Source organism: Callorhinus ursinus, unplaced genomic scaffold (genome assembly GCF_003265705.2).
Source record: "Callorhinus ursinus isolate GAN/ISIS: 27379988/994484 unplaced genomic scaffold, GSC_fseal_2.0 scaffold33, whole genome shotgun sequence".
Taxonomy (NCBI): domain Eukaryota; kingdom Metazoa; phylum Chordata; class Mammalia; order Carnivora; family Otariidae; genus Callorhinus; species Callorhinus ursinus.
Genome location: NW_027397095.1, coordinates 1,293,061 through 1,309,557, shown reverse-complemented (window position 1 = coordinate 1,309,557; position 16,497 = coordinate 1,293,061). Strand labels below are relative to the sequence as shown.

The 16,497-nt window shown below is 42.5% G+C and overlaps 1 protein-coding gene and 1 pseudogene across 1 annotated transcript in view; one reads left to right on the top strand and one right to left on the bottom strand.

Moving 5' to 3' along the window:
* Positions 1-16,497, bottom strand: part of GPC3 (glypican 3) — a 403,812-nt gene that overhangs the window by 319,660 nt on the left and 67,655 nt on the right. The gene's annotated exons all lie outside the window — the stretch shown is intronic.
* On the top strand, positions 6,655-7,002 carry LOC112809147 (small ribosomal subunit protein eS26-like; annotated as a pseudogene).

Genomic DNA, 16,497 nt, shown 5'->3' with positions numbered 1-16,497 from the left:
TGGCTTTATTATTTATACATTACAAAATCCAGAAAGGACAGAATGCCTTTTTGGAGAACACACACACACACACACACACACACACACACACACACACACACACTTTTCTAACGTGAAAGTACACCACAGCTTTCAATAGTCAATAAGGTACCTACAGTGTCATCTGTAGATTTGGGATCACAACAGAAATGGCAAAGGGACATCAGTCCCTGCCTCTGAGGGTCTTCTCATCTAAGACAAATTATATTCTTTTTCAGCTTCCCTCTACCACCCTTGAACTAAACACCACAAAACACCATTTTACTTCCTAAGCAGAATTTCAAAAACAAACAAACAAACAAACAAAAAAATCTATAGGCAAAGCCTTCAGCGTATATCCTATTTTCCTCTTGACACCCTCTTCATTTCAAATGCTGTCATGAACTCATTTCTGCTCCTTCACTTCTCCTCCCGTTGGCGCCTCCTAAGTGGCTCAAGCAAAAAGACCCATCATTGCTCAGCAGTGAGGGCAAGTCTGAGCCACAAGTCAAATACCTTCCTGAGACCTTTAACCTTGCTGAATGGGGTGGGAGAGTGATGAAAGCCATTCTGCATAGCAGGAAGGTCTAATGTCACAGCTGACAATCTGTCCAAACAGGATGCTGGGATTTTTTTTTTTTTTCACTAAATGGTGAGCAGGGTGGCTCAAAAGCAGTATTCCTCTGGTGACACCCTCAAGCCACCACACACCAAAAGAGAGAGAAGGTCAGGCTGGAAAGAGCCAGATACTTGCTCTGACAAACCACCTTCAAAGGCTGCCTGTAGGAATCCGCGGGGAGACTTTTACAGACCTCAGAGAGGAACAAATGAAGGTAAACAGGCAGTGTCCACACGAGTGGAGAGTCGGCGAAACCTTTGCCGGCAGGGTGCGGGTTAGGTTAAGCAAAAGTCACAGTCAGACACCAGCCAAAAGCAACCAAAGATTTACATGTGCCTTTAATTACTTTATTAGGCGCTAGCCCAAATATTTCTCAGGGCCCAGGCTTTCAGAGAGCTATCGGTATCTTCTTCAGCTTCTGATCAGATTATAGTTTTGAAGTTTCTCTCACTTTCCAATGACTTCTAAAGCTATACTGTGGGGAAAGAGATTGCATTTTCCCATGAGGTTTAGCTGTTTAGCCCTTTAATATGACCTTTCTATTTGTACAAAGCCTCATCCAAAATGTTTTATTTTTAAAAAATGGGAACTATAGAATCAACCAAGGTGACGAGAGGCAGGTTTCCGGCTCCAAGATGCAGTGGCCTCTTGTTGGGAAGACATTTTACCCCACAGATGAGTTCACCCTCAGGAAGCTTGAGAAAACCACGAGGAACACCCACTATCTAACCATGTCTGGTGATGCCATGATGAAATTTTTATTGAGGAGGGAAGTCCCTGTCTACCCATTATCCCTTTTTCAGGTATCTCCTTGAGAACATACTAGGTCTGATGAAAAAAAAAAAAAAGGCTCAACCTTTTAGTTTTACAACAGATGTTCATGGACTCCCGACCCTTGGAAAAGCAAATACCTCTAGAATTGGCTGAGATGTCTTTCACAAGGTGCATCCTCTTGTCTCACAAGGAAATAAGAGAAGTTTTAAATTGCCCTCTCTTTCACTTTTCTGTATCAATATTTTCTCCACCAAAATTCATGAAAGACATGCCAGACGTCGTGGTGACGTTTGCGCTGCCTTACATGCACGTAACTCTGCTGATGCTTACCTAACGTTAAAGTCGTGTGTTTTCTCTTATCTATATTGCTATGGAAGGGGCTTTTGTGGACGGAACTGTGTTAGCGCTCTGACAATGACAAGTGTTGTTAGTGAGGGAGTTGCTGTGAGTGAAAGGCATAGGAACATCTGAAGAAAAGGGGGACACCATAGACATGGGAACCAATTTAATACACTTGACTGAGGGACCAAAAGCATCTATTGCTTACTTACATTGTCACTCAATCAGTTGGCCAACAAACATCTTCTGAGCTCCTTCTGTGATCAGGCCCGACGTTAGGTGCAGAGGATACAAGTGAGACAGGGTGTGGGCCCTGGAATTGTTCCTTGTAGTGCGGGCATCCCCAGACCACTGGATCCCTACAGGTCGACTCCAGAAAACAGAGTCCAGCTTCCATTCAAAGAAACTAACTTTTAACCCCAACTCCGTGATGGGGCCTGGCAGTGGGAAGTTGGCCCCCTCCTTGAGGTAACTCATTCTCCCTGCTTTGAACAGCTTACATTGCTGGAAAGTTATTGCCTGGCTTAAGAAATCTATGTCTACCTAGACTCTCCTCCATTAATCCCAGTTTGCCTCCTCCCACACCAAAACCACACACACACACACACACACACACACACACACACACACACACACACACCCAAGTTTCTACTTTGACTTGAGAAACCTTCACATTTTTGATAACAGGCAGCATGGCCCCCTGAAACTCTAATCCCCCAAGTTTCGGTTCTTTCAACTTCCTCTCCCATAATGTGATTCTGAGTCTCCCTGACATTCCTTGTTAAAGAAATCTCAGGTAGCAGCACATAGAGGTGTTATGTAAAGGGTCGGTATCTCAAGCCTAATGATAATTTACAAACCCCTTTTGGTGGAGAGAAAGGGATGCATGCGTTAGACTGTCAGATGATAGGGTCCCAGTTTGTGGTCTTCATGATCAAGTATAAGCAGAATTCATAATTCATATCCTGCTAATGCACAGCAAATCATATAAGAGCTTCAGCTCTAGAAGCATCTTGGAACCGAACACACACTCACATGCAACCCGAAAGCATGAAAAAAGCAATCTGCATATCCACCCCAATCAATCAGGCTTCCTGATGACTGAAGAATTCCTCACTTGGAAGAGAAGTTTCTGTCCTTGCTAAGCTTCTGTACCCTTGGACTCAGGAGTCTCTCCCAAAACTTTTCACTCTATAAAAAAACTTCTAGTTCCAATTCATAAAGACTCAAAAGCCAACTGTCCCATGAATTTAGGGTGCAGGCAAAGAATCACTAGTGCTTCTCTAGGCCAACGGGTTCGCAGATGGAGGAAACCGAGCCCTAGGAAATGGAAATGGACTTCTGACAGAGCCCTGTCTAGAAGTCAAGTTTCATGAGCATTCTCTCTTTTCCATCAAAATGCCTCTAAGTTAAAAAGAAAAAAACTCTGAGAATGAAGGGGAGTAAGTCGGAGGGGGAAACGAACCATGAGAGACGATGGACTCTGAGAAACAAACTGAGGGTTCTAGAGGGGAGGAGGGTGGGGGGATGGGTTAGCCTGGTGATGGGTATTAAAGAGGGCACATTCTGCATGGAGCACTGGGTGTTATGCACAAACAATGAATCATGGAACACTACATGAAAAACTAATGATGTAACGTATGGTGATTAACATAACAATAAAAAATTTAGAAAAAAACTCTGCAAGAAACATAATTCATTAATAGCGGTATCTCAGAAAAGGTTCTTGGTGACCAGTTGTGTTCAGTGAGTTTGTGTCTCCCTCACTCTCCACCACCCCCGCTGCTTTCCTCTTTCCAGTTTTTTTTTTTAAAGATTTATTTGAGAGAGAGAGAGAGAGAGAGAACGAGCAGGGGGAGGGCCAGAGGGAGAGAGCGAATCCTCAAGCAGACTCCCCGCTGAGTGGGACGCCTGACGTGGGGCTCGATCCCAGACCCCGAGATCATGACCTGAGCTGAAATCAAGAGCCAGCCACTTAACCGACTGAGCCACCCAGGAGCCCCTCCTCTTTCCAGCTTTTAACCCGAGTCCAATAACTATTACTTTCTTTGTGTACCTTTTAACGACTTTAGTGATTAGGATGATATTGATGGTCTACTCTGTCCAAGGTTTTGCTTGCTTTACTGACTGATTTCTTTTTAAGTTTTATCAAGTTGAAATTCTAGAAGATTCAACTTCTAGCACTCTCTGCCTCTCAGTCTATTGTGCTATACTGCTCATAGCAGCAGTCAGGGCAGGAAGGCTTTCCGTCAGGTTTTGGCACATTAGAGGAAAACTCATAGCCTGAACAAGGGAGAGATGAGGTAGGCTGTCCAAATATGATCTTCCGGATGGTGCCGGAAACGCTAAGGCAAGTGTAATAACTGGGTTTGTCTTTGGCAGCCTCACATTGCTTTGGCCTCAAATAAACCTTGACACCCAAGTAGGAGTATCAGGCAACCACACTGGCCATTTATATCTCCGGATGGATGTGAAAATGAGCAAGAGAGTTTCCTAATCCGGACATTGACACGCTAAGTTGTAGCCTCCCGTTTGTAACCAATGAGTATTCACAAGAACAGGTGGGTAATGGAGGATGAACATTCCCTCCCAGCATTTTTAATTAACTGGTTGGTGGATTTATTGGTCAGCTCAGTGGGAAATCAGAACCTACTACTTGGGGGCTATTTTTATAGCCTTCTGGAGTTGGGTTGCCTTAGTACAGACACCTGGCACCATTCCTAGAAGTGGTTAGATCTGTATTTTTCCCTTTTAAACAGCAACCAGTGAGTAGATGTGAGCATTCCAGGCATCTGGCTAGTAATCCGATACAATAAAGGTGCCCCTTTGCCTTCCTCCTTTGGTAATAGAGCACATACGCCACCAGCAGCAGGTCAGAGGCGAAGGGAGTGTGGTTAAAACACAAAATAAGCTCTGTAAACCCTTGGAAGCAAGGGGCTGTATCCATTATCAATACGTTTATAAGCTATAAAACCTGAATAGGTAGTCTCTGAATAAACAACAGTTCATCTTATCAACTCTAAATTCCCCGAATCAGAGTTGCAGCTCATTTCCTCTTTTGTCTGCCTTCAGATCAAGCACGTTTAGGATAAAAAAGAGCCTTCTGCCATTGGAGATCTTTTTACAGCACACATTAACAATTTCTGCGCAGATATTTGGGTGGCAAATTGTAACCCAATACCTATTTTGCAATAAAACTACCACAGCATTAAATTGACATAATAGAGACAGAAATTCTATTCAGTCGAGTTTGGGTCATGCAGGCACTCACTTTAATGTGGGAGATGAATTAAGCTCATCCTTGGGAAATCCAAGGGTAATGACCGAAACACAATGTGATTGAGCTAATTATCAACCAGGTGTGCTTTAAGGAGTTGACGGTTCAATTTATTACTGCTAAGTGCACAAGCCTGTTTTGGGGAGGAGTTTATGAGAGCAGGTCAGACACTGCAACTTCTCAGAGGGCAAAAGACCACGTTTCTGCAGATCTGGCATTATGTTGGGCCAACCTAAATCCTGCCCAACCACGCAGGCCAGCTCAAGAACCTGGAAACTTTTCCCGACTGCCCAAAGCCCCAGGGAGCTGACCATCCCCCTCTGCTCCGCCAGCCATTACTGTCTATCAGCAATTGGCCCGCGCTGCCTTAAAACAAGAGTAAACTTTCCATTTGTATACGTCTGGGCTTCCCAGCTAAGTAAACAGCTCAAAGGCACACGCGTGGGTTTCTGGTATCCCCCTTCATGTCTGACTTTGTTAAGTATTTGCGGATTGAGGTCTTCTTGGATAAAAAGTAACTTTTTAAATACTTATGCGTTGCTCTATGGATCTTTCTTATATTTGTTTGTAAATGGAGTTCTGTATGTGAAACATAAGCCATTCAATGGCTCTGGTTATTATAATGAACATCAGTCTCATACGGTGTGGGACACGGAGCTGGGTGTGCCCTGACCCCATGACAGCCCCAGCCAACATCAGCACGTTACTGAATGGAGCCCTACCTCCCACATCTATGGTCTTCTTACGGCCATCCCTTGTTCCTTCTTCCGCTGTCTCTCACACACACATCTCGTCTTTCTCCTCCTTGTTCCAGCACCTTGGGAGCCTGGCATTCACAGCCACTGCCAACCAAATGCGGTGCATGGCTCTTGGTTGTCAAAGCGTGTCTTCCCTGAGAATGCTCATCATCAGTGACCCCCACTCCACTGGACTGTAAGATCCCAGAGAACAGGGACTGAGTCTGAACCATTATCTACATAAATGCTACCCCCACCCTCCACCACCCCCCAATCCAGAAGCCTAGTTCAAGGAATGTTCAATCAACTGTTTAACTGAATTCTAGGATTCCGGGTTTCCTGCCAACCATTGGAGGGTCCTGATTTTCTAGGGGGCCATTAAACAAGTGATTTGACTGGTAGTCTAGTGGTTATTAAGTTCCACTTAAACTAAAGCACAGAAGCAGAACACACACATGCCAACTGATCTATAGTAGCTGGTTCAAAGTATTCAAGCAGGCATTCTCCTAGCAGAGACTTCTTTGTTTTTTGGCACTAGGGAAACTTCAGTATTTGAATGTTAAATGTTGAATTTGCATTGAGAACGATCAATCAAATATTTATTGATTGCCTGGCACATAGAGGGTCCTGTGCATAAAGTCTGTGAGAAAAAAAATGGGTGTGTTTTCAATAAAGAAGTGCAATCAAGTGGTGGTAGCAAGAAGGAGCAACTCGACACACTTCTTAAGAGTCAGAGGCCATCCAGACAGACTAGCCATGGTGCCTGAGGGAACATCAGAGGTACGTACCTCACTCCAGGCGTGATATCTGGGGATGCAACAAAACACAGGTACGAGGCTTCATCTTCTCTGAACCTTTCTACCAACCTATGTCTTCCTAGTTAACTGAAGATGACCATGAAAAGAAGGAACAATGATCGCGCCACAAAGGACCGTGGCCACATACAGCCTATCTGCGGCACCAAGTGTGCCCGTTGCATACCCAAGGTCAAGGCCATTAAGAAGTTCCTTACTGGCGCCACAGTAGAGGCTGCTGCCACCAGGGGCATTCCCAAAGCGAGTGTCTTCGATGCCTCTGTGCGTCCCAAGCTGTCTGCAACTATATTACTGTGCGAGCCATTCACAGCAAGGTAGTCTAGAATCGCTCCCCTGAAGCAGGGAAGAACCCAACATCCCCACCCCCACTCCAATTTAGACCCGAAGGTGCTACCCCCACCACCTCCACCAAAGCCCATGTAAGCATTGAAGTCCTTAAGGACTGAAGAGAAACTGTTCTCTGGAAAAAATAAAAATAAAATGGAGATTATACTTTAAAAAAAAGAATTATAAATCTACATTATGGAAATTTTAGAATATACAATACGAAGAAACTACCCGTGATTCTACCATGCAAAAACAATCTCCATTAATATGCTAGTAATTTCCTTATAGCATTTTCTCTATGTGTATTATATTGGTCAAATGGGATCAGATATGTTGCGTTTTTACATATATATTATTTCGTGAGCATTTTTCAACTGTCATTAAAAATCTCTGAAACCACCATTTTTAATGGTTTTATCATACTGTGCTTCATACAACCATTCACAATTGTTCACCATTATAAAACAATGTTGCACTGAACTTCCTTTTTGTTCACATCTCGGATACTGAACTTGGTATCACTTTCGCAGCAAGCCATTGGCAGAGAAGGAAAGGGCAGCACGGTGGGGAGCCAATAGGGGGCTGGCTCTCATCATTCCGACCGCTCTCCTCCCTTCCTCACTCGCCATTCTGGTGCACGGTGGTCTTCTGCTTCACTGTCCTAATTCTGGCTCTGGATTCTGATTAGCCCTGACCCTGACACACTGAGCAAAAGTGACTAAGGGAGGGGCGCCTGGGTGGCTCAGTCGTTAAGCGTCTGCCTTCGGCTCAGGTCATGATCCCAGGGTCCTGGGATCGAGTCCCGCATCCGGCTCCCCGCTCCATGGGAAGCCTGCCACTCCCTCTCCCTCTCCCCCTGCTTGTGTTTCCTCTCTCGCTGTCACTCTGTCAAATAAATAAATAAAATCTTTAAAAAAAAAAAAGTGACTGAGGGGAGAAAAGGACACACACAAGCCTGCAGCTGGAACAGCAAGGAAGGCACCGATGGCCTGGCTCACAGGCTCCCTGCTCTCTGGCTGGCAACCTGGGTGGCGCTGGCCTTCGGATGACAAAGGGACCAGGAGATCTCCATCGTCACAGCCCCTGAGGACTTTCGCAACAGCTGTACCAGTACTGAGGAACAGATCCCCAACACAATCTAAAGGGCAGGAGTACAGCTGAAGTGTTTGGATCCCAGTGCTATAACCTTAAAATAAACATTAACATTCTCATCTATATCCAGCTTATGTTTTCTGATATCTATATCTGACGTTGTTTTAACTGGTATTTAAGGAGAGCTTAGTACCAATCCTTCCTGTCTCTGAAGTTGTTGTTTTTTTTTTTTCTTTGACATTCCAGAGCCCTCTGTTTCTTATATCATTTCTTCCTCTGGTCTCAAACTGTGAGACAATAAAGTGTGTCATTAGACCACATACATCTTAAGAAAGGAATTATTCTAAAAAAAAAAAAGAATTATTCTATAAAACATAGTCTCTCCCCCCAACCCCAGAGCACTACAAACTAACTGGGAAATAAAAAAGGAAAATACATGAAAGGCTAGAGAATGATAAAACTAAGTGCTGAGACCACTGTCAAGCCAGCTTGAGAAGGAGAGGAGGCAAGTCTTAGCTGTGAAAACAGAGTCCTTGGCTACCCAGAGAGAGACGGGGAAGATGTTCCCAAGACCAAGAAAGCCACCAAGGAGGAAATGTGCCACCACCAATAATCTTTCTAGCATATCTACCCCCACAGACGCAAATGTTGCTAAGAAGGCAGGAGGCAGTTAAGGCAAAAGATGCTGGCTAGGTCACTGGCTCCAGTCTAGTTAATCACTAGAGGCTTTAAGAATAGCATTATAGATGTAGGACTCAGATACTTCAAAGAGAAACCTAAGCCCTTGATGAAGCAGCACTAAATAAGCAGCCATAAAAGAAACTAACAAACAACATTGGGGCCTAGATTTGTATAAAAAGAAAAATAAAGAAAAAGAGCCTTTCCTGAAAGAGAGTTGACAGCTAAGTGCAAATGGCCTCAAGGGTACCTTTCATTCGCTTTCTGGCCATTTGTACATGATCTTATGCACACGGTAAAGAAAGCAAATTTACCACATCATCTTCACCCCATGGGGTACCATCTGCTCCTTTCAAAAATCACTTTTTCCCCTGTCCTCACCAAGAACCAATATTTTACATGTTTAACGATCAGCAGACACTTATTCTTAAAACAATTTTGTTAAAAAAAAAAAAGAACGGGGGTCGAAAAATCATATCCCCAAGAACCCCATTTCATGGAAAGGGGTAACAATGGAAAGAGTACATCTTCTACTGAGATCTGCCAACATGTTTTGGACATACTGGGGTGGGGGGAAACATTCATAAAATTGGGCTGTCTCTGCCATAAATCACTCCAATAGAATTCCTTCTGAATTATTCTATCTCTATCTAAATGGAGATCAAAGGCCCACTGGCTATCCCCCACTGAAATAATCTACAGGTTCCAGTGGAGTTATCTGCAGGCAAATGATCAAGCTATTAACACTTGCCAGACCAGTGAGACTATAAAGTTGACTGTGGCTAAGGTGAAGGGAGCTTTGAAGTACACAGCTTTCTTTCAAGTTATCCAGATCCCCATGTAAGAATACTCATCCCAAGGAGATCACACCTTTAGGTTATCAGATGGAAAATCTCTTGTCAGCATCAACCAGCCTAGGACATCTTAAAAGAAAATGCATTATCAAATCCATTCTCAAAGACTCTCCATTCTTTGGCTTTGTAGAAATGCCAATCCAATGATGTATGAAAGTCTTCATTTAGCAGAGATTTGGGGTAAAAAAAAAAAAAAAAAAAAAGACAACCCCAAAGAAGGGACTTGACCAGTTCTGAAGAACAGTTTGCTTCCCACTGGGATAGAAATAAGGTGATACAAGAAAAGATGAAGGAAATATTTAAAATAAGAGAGGGGAAAACACGGGAGAGGGGAGACAGAAAGGACAAAAAAATAGGTAAAGAACATAAATCATTGTTACTAAATTCACCTTCGTAACAGTATTGTCCTTAACATGCAATATACATGAAAACAGGAGGAAGTTAATGCCACAGAAATAAATATACATGTTAAGTAGAGCTGAAGTTGCAAAAAGCAAGATCACTGAATGTTAACATAGGTAAAAATTCCACTTTCTTCAAACCTAGATGGTCTTCAAACATTCTGAACATTCTCAGTGAAACCGGATCTGTTATTTACCCCTGGTAGACTGCTGATCTCCCCCAATATCACAAACAAAACAGAACCATTCGGTTTTCTGAGGTAGGCAGTGCCCTTTTTTTTTTTTTTTAAGTGGGATTAGGAAAACAATAATGACTCGAGGACCAAAAATCCCTGCCGTCATTAGAAAAAGATGAGGGGACAGGCTGCATTAATGTGTAGCCCACAACGAAATTTACATCAAACGTGCCTGTGAACAGGTACTATGCATGTGAAATTAAACAATGGATATTGGGAAAACTACTAGTAGCTTTCATAGAAGAATTGAACTGGATTGAGTATCTAGAGTCATGGGTTAGTGCAAACTACTTGTAATGGATGCATTTTTACAATATACAGAGGTCTGACAACTTGAACTTTGATACATCTGAGCAATATCTAAATATCCCTTCGAACAGATTTTGATTTGACAAGATAATACCTGGTATCCAGGTTCTTCTGTATCCATCAAGACATTCAATCTTACGCATTAGCAATCCATCTCTCATCTGTCCCTCCTCACCTCCAAGAGCCAGTCATTCAAGACTTTATTAAAGTGCCTACTACCCACAAGGCACTTTTTCATTTCCCTTTGCAAAAGGTACCTTGCTCTCTAGAATCTGGGATGCTGACCTTTTTTCTTTCGAACAGTTGCATCATCTTTCATTTGAGAAGTTCACTCACATACCCTTGATCTAAAGTTGCTCATGATGTAGTTACATGTACGTGGGGTTTTTTAAAGATTTTATTTATTTATTTGACAGAGAGAGAGACAGTGAGAGAGGGAACACAAGCCGGGGGAGTGGGAGAGGGAGAAGCAGGCCTCCCTCTGAGCAGGGAGCCCGATGCGGGGCTCGATCCCAGGACCCTGGGATCATGACCTGAGCCAAAGGCAGACGCTTAACGACCAAGCCACCCAGGCGCTCCAATATATGTGTTTTGGATTAAAGTGAATTAAAATTAAGTTAAAATAAATTTAGAATGAAAATCAGTTTTGTTCTGAAGTTTTTCGGGTTTGTCTTTTCCACACAATTTCAGAATGCCGTCCATAAAACTGGTGATACACAGCAGGGCTGAAGGCCTAGACTCTACAGGTCTCTTCCTAGACCTAACAGGGCATGCTATAAATTGTCTTCAGTGTAAAAATGCCTTTTAAAGAAAAATTTAGAGAATGCAAAAAAGGAGACCAAATGTGAAAATAATGATCTTCTCACACTGAAAAACAGCCAATGTTGACATTTGGGTGTGAGACTTTCCAGGATTTTTCTACACACAGGTTTAGATTTATTTATTTTCACTCAGTTGTACTATATATACACAGCTGTGTATCCTTTGAAAACTACAAACTCTAATGACTTTATAACATTCTATCGAATGGACATATCACAGTTTATATAACCATGCACTCCTCTATTATTAAATATTTTGTTGTTTCCAGTTTTTTTTGTTATCAGAAAACACCTCTGTTCATAAAGCTTTCTTTTTTTCTGTATTCAGGACGGCTTTCATAGAACAAAGTCCCAGAAGTGGAACTATTGGATTTAACCATGAATATTTCCAGGCCTTGAATAATACATATTGCCAAAATGCTGCTCCAAAAGGGTTGTACCAGAAATGCATGAGGGTGTCCACTTGACTAAATCCTCACTGGCAATGGATATTATATTTTTTAGATACTCTTTTCTAATCTGTGTGTTAAAAAATGTTATCTCATTGTTTTCATTTGCATGTCCTTGATAACCGGTCCCTGAACTTGAACTCATTTTTTTAAATGCTCCTTCTAGAGAGAATGCTTTTTAAGATTTATGTTAAAGCAGACACATAAATCCAGTATCGGGTCCTAGCAAAGGCCAAAAGAACATGAGGGAAAAAAAGACCCATTCTAAAGCTTTTAGGAACTTTTTAAGTTCCTTTTCTGTCCTTTTATTTAATGACTACAGATGCCAAGCGCTACAGTTTTTCATCAGTTTTCCCCAAGGCCCTCACATGTGAAAATTCTACTCACTCATTCTCTAAACATTGCTGAGGACCCACCCGTCTCAAGCACAGTACTAGGCCCCACAGATATCTTGTCCCGAGCCTAAGGAGGAAGACGGGGGGGGGGGGTTGTCCAGAGTGTGAGAATACATAACAAGGGAACCTAACCAAGACTTGAAGGGTCTAAACTGAGGCCTAGGGGCACCCGGCTGGCTCAGTAGGTAGAGCATGCAACTCTTAACCTCTGGGTCATGAGTTCAAGCCCCACATTGGGCAGGGAGCCTACTTTAAAAAAAAATAAAATAAAAAATAAAATAAACGGAGGCCTGAAGTAAAAGCTAAATCTCCTCGGTTCTTCCTTTCAACCATTTCTCATGTGACATCATTTCAGATCCATCCTGGTCACTATCTTCTGGATATACTCAACTTTGTCAATGTTCATAAAATGTGGTGACTATACTTAAAACATAATACTCCAGATGTGGTCTGATCAGCACACATGCTTCTAATACAGCCTAAAATTGTTTTGCTTAAAAAAAAAATAAGCTACACCACATTGTTGGCTCATATTAAACTTGTGATCAACTAAATCCCCAAGAACTTTTTACATAAACGGCTGCCAAGTCACATCTCTCATATCCTGTACATATGCAATTTTTTAAACCTAAATTCAAGACTTTACATCTATCACTGTTAAATTTCATCTTGTAGGTTTTGACCTAGAGTTCCTACAAGTTGAGGTCATTTTAAATCTGGATTCTGTCATCCTATACATTAAGCCACGCCACCCAGCTCTAGATCATCTGCAAAGTAGAAAGCCTGTCTTTGTGATCAGTTATGATCAAGAATCTGCTGCTTTGGGGCAGGGGCCACGATCTGGACAACCCTGTTTTCCTCACAGTGCTAAGTAGGCAGCCTTTTACATCGTAGGCGCTCAGTACTTGTTCAATGAATGAATGCCCAGGTAGAGCCGAAAAGCCGTTCCCTGGCCCTTAACTTAAAACATCTTCCTCCAAGATGATACCGCATCAGTTGCTCAACCAGCTGTGAATTTGCCTAATGACTAGTTATGCAGTCAAATTTCACAATCTTATGCACAAGGATTTTACAGAAAGACTCTCAAATGTTTTGCTAAGAACCAGACATCCTATATTTATATTTGACATTCTGGCGTGGTTGCTCTGATGCAGGCATTGTGATTGCAGCCATGAGAAACACGGACCACTGGAGGCTGTTGATCACTTACCTCCCTGACGCTTCTTCCTCTGTCCTTACCCAGATTCTAGGGAATAGCCCCTTGCCATTGTCTTCAGTATGCACATCTGAATATGTGTCCCTTTATTGCATTATAGTCTTCATCGTTCAGGGTAAATCTTTAAAAATAATTTTATGCTAAATACTGCGTGGAGAAAGTGAAAATTTCATCCATTTATAATCAGGAAAAAAAAAAAACCCAGACATACTCTTCACTTTGTTAGATTTTGAAAGAGGACAAACCTTGAAAGAGCCTACCAGTCTTATTCCCTCAAAACGTGATATTGACACCTTTATGCTTTTGAAAATAGCGAAAACCTATTACTTTTCCACAGTGTATTACATGGAGTATTAAGGAGACAACTGAGTCACGGACTCAAGGATTCCCAGTGGAGCCTGCACCTGGGACGATGGGACCATACTGTGATCCAAATATCCTTCCCTACTCCATTCCTGCCCCTTTGAAAGTTTGGAATCAGAGATTTTAAGAAACAAACTAGTCAAGAAATAAAAGAATTCTCAGAGAATGAACAGATAATGTGCCCAGAATGATTAATGGCTTTTAAAGATGAGCCAGTGTGGAGAACACATGATGGCAATGTGGGCTTTGCCTGCCAGATGGTGCCTGACCCCCCATCCCATCCCTCATCCCTTCTCTGAGCTTCACCCTATCCATGATGCCCATTCCACCCTTGACCCCCCACTCCCACCTCATCCCCGATCTCCACCTTCAAGGCTGAGGAATGAAGTGAAGCAGAGGGATGGGGTGAGACTGTCTGGTTTGCATATTAATTGATAATTAAAAAAAGTAGCTGAATGTTTTATTAGTCTGTTTGCAGGGCATTGCAGAAGTTCCCTCCCCTCATGTCAAAATGGCCCTCATCAAAAAGTTCCCAGCATCAAAATAGCTGATCAGTGCAAGCATGTCAAAATGTCACATAACCACCTATATGACAGAATGAAAAAAGTATCTAGGAATTAGAAGACTTGAGTAGTAGCTCCAACTTCTACCGATTGTCTGGCAAACCTTGGGAAATTCTATTTCTAATCTGACCCCATCTTCCTTGCCACTGGAAAGTTTATACTACCTGATCTTCACAGTTGCTTCTCCAACTATGCCTCTCGGACTACTTGCTACTGTTGTCTGTTTCATCTGTCATTGCCTTGCCTTTCGGCATCTCTGGGTTAAGGACCATGTCTCACACTTCCACAGAAGACATCACACAATGTGAGCACATAGTAGGTACTTAGGACCGTTTCTTGATTGAATTGATTCCCCACGTGCTAGACTGGCTGTAATTAGACTTCTATTCAGTAACTTTACTCAGAGGGGCATAGGATGTCACAGGTCACCTTGGCTGCTAGGCAGACTCTAACCAGCATCAGGCCAAAGTCTTCGCTTGCAGGGCATAAGAATTGCAGGGATAGCCCAAGAACATATCGAGCCTCCCAGGGAATCTGATGCAGGTCCTCCGTGGCCCACTGTGACCAGATGGGAGTGATGCTTCCCAGTGGCCTTTTCAACTTGACCTCCTCCCCACTGCCCTCGACCTTAATTGGCGTGTGCTAAGTTAAAGGTGAAAAATGCTCTCTATATTATAGTTCAAGAAGAAAAAAAAAAAGTAGCCTGGTGAGACACTGTTAATATTTTACCTTTCGGAATAAAGTTTTTTTCCTAAAACATAAGCATTTCCATGTTTTTTTTTTTCAAATTAGATTCTACCCCCATCAAACTTTTCTTTATGCTAACCACCATAGGGAACATGTCTTAAAAACTCAGAACTATTTAATATTCATTTTGCCAAAGGAACAAATTCATTCTACAAATCTTAATTTAACCCCAAGTACATGCTAGGCACTGTGTTAGCTGCGGACAAAGCACATATGTACGCAGTGCATGTAGGACATATTTACACATTTGCTCAACCAGATACAGGTAAAAATCCTGGAAAACACACCAGCTTTCTATCTTCTTTTCATGCCAGTGATTAAATACCCAGCTCTTCCGATTTAAAAAAATATTCTAATTTCCTTAAGAAGATAATTCATGGACACCTGGGTGGCTCAGTCAGTTAAGCGTGTGCCTTCAACTCAGGTCATGATCCCAGGGTCCTGGGATTGAGTCCCTCATCTGGCTCCTTGCTCAGAAGGGAGCCTGCTTCTCCCTCTGTCTGCCGCTCCCCCTGCTTATGCTCTCTTGCTCTCGTTCTCTCTGATAAATAAATAAATAAATAAATAAATAAAATAAATAAATAAATAAATAAATAAAAGTCTTTTTTTTAAAAAAAGAAGATAATTCACCAAAGGCTAATCTGAATATGTTTATCCTTCAACACCATGCTGCCATCCTAGTCAAGTCTGACTGAAGAGCGGTGTCACCACAGTTCTGGGCTCCCATGCTTTCCTAAAAGAAATTGAAGTACTGAACAGATAACCAAAATCTCTCAATGGGTCTATACTCTCTTTTAGCCTCACTTCACAAGACGGCATATACCTGAACTTCTGACCTTTTGTACTGCTCCCATTGAAAATGATGGCAGCTATGGCAGATTACTGCCTTTGAAAAATGAAATGGTCACAAAGATGCTAGCAGAGTAAAAACAGCCCAAGGAAAGCATTTGGTTTGGCACGTGCAGAATCCTCAATGAGAGGTTAGTGCCTGGTGGTTCCGTTCCCGGCCTTCAAAAAGACGCAGAGTTTCTCGATTCTCTGATTCTTAAGGAGTATCAGGTTTAAAATGTTTTGCATTAAGCAAATGAGCCACACAGAGAAGAAAGCTGACCCTCACCAAGGGGCATTTGGGCCTTCCCTAAAAGTCTGTGGAAGTGGTTTCAAACCCATTGTCTCAACACATTGGTATGTCCAGATCAGCTGTGAATATGTGCTTTCCATCAGCTGTTAGGAATACTGAACTACCAACATTTGTAAGTAATTTTCTTTAAAAAAAATAGTGAATTGAAAGTTGCCCTGATACTATAGAAATACCATTGCTAAATCATTCACATTCCAATAGGCTTTCAGGTCCTAGAGACAGGAAAGGGGCGGGATTACCGTCGTGCACTGGAAACTGCACAGGACCTCCGCTAGCCCCGCCCATGGGAGGGACCCTCTTGGGAAGAGTGTTTCCTTGAGGATTGG